Below are 5051 nucleotides of genomic sequence, written 5' to 3'. Positions count from 1 at the left end.
CATGTGGTGGCAAGGGTCACTTCAAGAGGGATTGTCCTAACCGTAAAGTCATGATTATCAATGAGGACAATGAGTATGAGACTGGAGATGATGTTGATCCTAATGCTCCAGAAGATGATGACTATGACACTGATGGTGAAGTGCATATCCGTCTGATGCTCGCACTATTGTTGTGTCGCAGCGTGCTCTTAATGTGTTACCTAGTGCATCTACTCAGCGCTGCAATTTGTTCCAGACAAAGGCTTTAGTTGGTCCTGATAAGGCTTGCAAGGAGATGGCGGGAGTTGCCGCAATTTAGCAAGCAAGGATTTGTGTACCAAGCTGAAGTTGAAATATCTACCGCACCCGCATCCATACTATATTCAGTGGTTGAGCGACAATGGTGAGATGAAGGTAAACCACATGGTGCGTGTTGAGTTTGCGATTGGACCGTATAAGGATTCCATTGATTTTGATGTGGTTCCTATGACGGTGTGTCACCTACTATTGGGTCGGCCTTGGCTCTATGACCGTTCAGTGCAACACAATGGCTGTGCCAATACATATCACTTGGAGTTCAAGGGCAAGAAAATCAATTTACAGCCTATGTCACCACAGCAAATTCTCAATGAATCTCGTCAGAAAGTTGAAGTAAACTTGGAGGATGCTTTTTTAGATAGGCGAGAGAATTGTAATGTCGTGAGTGATATAACGAAAAGTGAGAGAGTGAATTCCTTAGTCTCATTAGCCACGAAAGAAGACATGAGAGAATTTAGTGAGGATCCTACAGTCATGCCTCTTGTGCTATTGCACAGGGCCGGGGTACGGTTTTGGTTTCTAACGACATGACCCCTCTTCCTCTTGGTGTTTCTAATGTTTTACAGGAATTTGGCGACGTGTTTCCGGATGAGGTACCCGCAGGACTTCCACCATTGCGAGGTATTAAGCATCAAATCGACTTGATTCCCGGAGCTTCGCTACCCAATCGTGCACCATATAGAACGAACCCCGAAGAAACGAAGGAGATACAGAAGCAAGTACAAGCGCTACTCGACAAAGGTTATATCCGCATAAGCCTTAGTCCTTGTGTTGTTCTTGTTATTCTAGTTCCTAAGAAAGATGGTACATGGCGTATGTGCGTAGATTGTAGAGCGATAAACAACATTACTATTCGATATCGTCATCCTATTCCCCGTTTAGAGGATATGCTAGATGAATTGAGTGGTGCTGTTGTTTTCACTAAAATTTATTTGCGTAGTGGTTATCATCAAATTAGGATGAAAGAAGGGGATGAGTGGAAAACAGCCTTTAAAACAAAATTTGGTTTATATGAGTGGTTAGTAATGCCTTTTGGTTTAACTAATGCACCTAGCACTTTCGTGAGACTGATGAACCATGTTTTTCTTGATTTTATTGGCAAGTTTGTGGTTGTGTATTTTGATGACATATTAATCTACAGTCGCAATGAATCTGATCATACTATACATATTCGACATGTTTTGCAAGTGTTGCGTGATAGTAAACTCTATGGTAATCTTGAGAAGTGCACATTTTGCAAAGATAAGGTCATATTTCTGGGTTATGTTGTCTCTAAGCATGGAGTAGAAGTAGATGTGTCTAAAATTGAAGCTATTCAAAATTGGCCTACTCACATGAATGTGAGTCAAGTAAGAAGTTTTCATGGTCTAGCTGGGTTTTATCGCCGTTTTGTGCCCAATTTTAGTACTATTGCTGCACCTTTGAATGAGTTGACTAAAAAGGGTGTTGCATTTGAGTGGGGCGTTGCCCAAGATCATGCTTTTGATGAACTAAAGAGATTGTTAACTTCTGCATCGTTGCTTGCACTTCCTGATTTCAATAAGCAATTTAAGATTGAATGTGATACTAGTGGTATTGGAATTGGTGGTGTGTTGATGCAAGAGGGTCGCCCAATTGCATATTTTTCTGAGAAACTTTCTGGTGCTAAGTTGAACTATCCTATATATGTTAAAGAATTGTATGCTTTAATTAGAGTTCTTGAGGTTTGGCAACATTATTTGTGCCCAAAAGAATTTATCATACATTCTGTTCATGAAGCTTTGAAATATCTGAAAGCCCAATCTACTTTGCATAGGCGTCTTGCTAAGTGGGTTGAGTTCATTGAGTCTTTACCATACATTATTAAGCATAAGAAGGGAAAATATAATATTGTTGCTGATGCTCTATCTAGGAAAACTATGCTATTAACTCATCTTGATGTTAAAATTCCTGGATTAGAAGTACTATGTGATTTATATGCCACTGATCATGATTTTGCTGAACCATACCGCTTGTGTGTTATTGGTAAAGCATGGGAAAAGTATCACATACATGATAGGTTCTTGTTTAGAGCTAACAAAATATGTGTTCCAGAATCGTCTGTGCGTTTGCTCTTATTGTAGGAATCACATGCTGGAGGTTTGATGGGTCATTTTGTGCGTGAGAAGACGCTACTCATGCTCGTTGATCACTTTTATTGGCCAAAGATGAGGCGGGATGTGGACAGGTATGTGAAGAGGTGTATTACTTGCAACAAGTCCAAGTCCAAGCTGAAGTCTCACGGTTTGTATACTCCTTTACCGGCTCCTACTACACCTTGGGAGGATATAAGTATGGATTTTGTGTTGGGTTTGCCGCGTACTAAAAGAGGCCATGATTCTATATTTGTGGTAGTGGACAGATTTTCTAAAATGTCACACTTTATTGCCTGCCACAAGAGCGACGATGCGTCGCATATTGCTAACTTGTTTTTCAGGGAGATTGTACGACTACATGGAGTCCTGGAGACTATTGTTTCTGATCGTGATGTGAAGTTCATGAGCTACTTCTGGAAGACACTTTGGGGAAAGCTGGGGACAAAGCTACTTTTCAGTACTACTTGTCATCCCCAAACTGATGGTCAAACTGAGGTGGTGAATCGAACCTTGTCACAACTGTTGAGATCCATGATCAAGAAGAACCTGAAGGAGTGGGAAGAGTGTTTGCCGCATGTGGAGTTTGCTTACAACATGGCGGTACACTCTACCACGGAGCTATGTCCTTTGAGGTGGTGTATGGTTTCAAACCCATTACTCCACTTGACTTGTTGCCTTTGCCAATACATGAAAGAGTTAATATGGAGGCATCCAAGAGGGAAGATTTTGTGCGAAAGATCCATGTGAAGACTAAAGAGTTGATAGAGAAGAAAGGCAAGAGCAATGCTGCAAGGATGAACAAGAAGCGCAAAGAGATGTTGTTCAAGCCTGGTGATATGGTCTGGGTACATTTTCGCAAGGATAGGTTCCCGAAGCTGCGGAAGTCCTAGTTGCTTCCTCGTGGTGCTGGTCCTTACAAAGTGCTTGCCAAGATCAACGATAATGCATACACGATAGATCTTCCACTTGATGAGTTTGGTGTCAGTAATTCTTTCAATGTTGCTGATTTGACACCATATGATGGAGAAGACCTAGGAGCGTCGAGGTCGACACCTTTTGAAGGGGGGAGATGATGAGGACATCCCTACCACACCACTACCTCCGTCATTACAAGATAAAGATGAACCTGCTGTGAAGCTCAAGTCCAATGAAGTTCGGATTGGACCTATTACAAGGGCTCGTGCGAAGCTACTTAAACAACAGGTGAACTTGTTCCTAAACGATACTTTGATTGATGAGAACTTTATACTGCCTAAGTCTTGCTACTTATGTATAATCAGGTATGAAGAGGAGACAAAGCATCGCACGAGGAGGAGAGGAGAAGCTGGACGTGAAGATGGACGTGAAGCTGGACATGGAGCTGGACATGAAGATATCTCATGGTCGCGCGAGGGAGGAGCGGGAGGCATGCGCGAGAGGAGAAGAAGAAGTCCAGGCCGGCCAAGCACCCGGTCAGACCGGCCGCCACGCCGGCGCGCCCGGTCCCTGGCCCGGTCCGACCGGGCGGCCAGAAGGATCCTACCCGGCGCCAACCGGGTGTCACGCTGATGCCAACCGGGCGGGGTACTGAGCCACACGTTCCGCCACCCGGTCGTCACCCGGTCCTTGGCCCAGTCCAGACCGGACCGGCCGGTCCCAGGCCCGGTCGACCGGCCCCCAGACCGGCTGTGTCCGAGTCTGTCTCGACCAGATCTATTCTGGGTCGATTATTCTCGTATTTTTTCGACCTGAGGTCGTCCCAGACGCCTATATAAGTGCCCAGGACGCCCCCAAAGTTGCTCTAGACCACGTTTAAGATAAACCCTAGTTCTTAGTTGTTTGCTCTGCAAAACTATTGAATCCCTACACCATATTACTTGATATTGTGTAGATCTGAAAGTCTTGTGTAATCTGTTGTTCCATTGGGAATTAGAAGGTTGCAACTTACCGCTTCGTGGTCGGCGGCTACATGCGCAAGTGTGTGGAGTTGCGAATATCTTGCAGGGTTGAGAGCTGTTGCATTGGCGACAGGGACCAATCGAGAGATCTCGTTGCGTCATACAAGTTATCATCCACTTCATCAAGTTACCTCCGCTGCAATCACCCCGTGATCATCATCACCACCGTTGCTTACTGAGAAGATCGGGCCACCCCTTATCACAAGGTTTTATCAAAAGTCACATTGAGGTTTATAGCGCTTGACTTGATGAGCTACTTCATTTCCACCAAGGTAAAGTGAAACTTCAGTTACTGTGACTGTTTTACTTTAAAGCGCGAAACTTCCCCGGATTTTCTATGCATGAATGCAATGCACACATCTGTTTCCTCTATTTTTGTAACCCCAAATCCTGGGATAATACACTTGCCCTCCCAGACCAGTTACTCATTGTTGCCCAGACCTCAGATACGGGAGCTCGACCACCTTGAGGAGCTCGTCCATGAGCTGGAGGACGCGTTTAATAGGTTAGGTGGTTGAGGTGTAAGAGGGGTCGTACCCTAGGTAAGTGGTGGGATAATATAAACTTCAGAGGTGAGAGGATAAGTGGAAGGAAGGAACGCGGCCTCGGCTAGTGGATCCTGATTCGCTCGTGACCTTGAAGATTAGGTCATGGAGGAGAAGCGTACAAGTTTTTCTACGATTTTAGGCTTTAGAGAAGTAGG

This window comes from Lolium perenne, chromosome 1, assembly GCF_019359855.2.
Source record: "Lolium perenne isolate Kyuss_39 chromosome 1, Kyuss_2.0, whole genome shotgun sequence".
Taxonomy (NCBI): domain Eukaryota; kingdom Viridiplantae; phylum Streptophyta; class Magnoliopsida; order Poales; family Poaceae; genus Lolium; species Lolium perenne.
The sequence above is the reverse complement of the archived record's forward strand: the minus strand, read 5'-3'. Positions refer to the sequence as shown.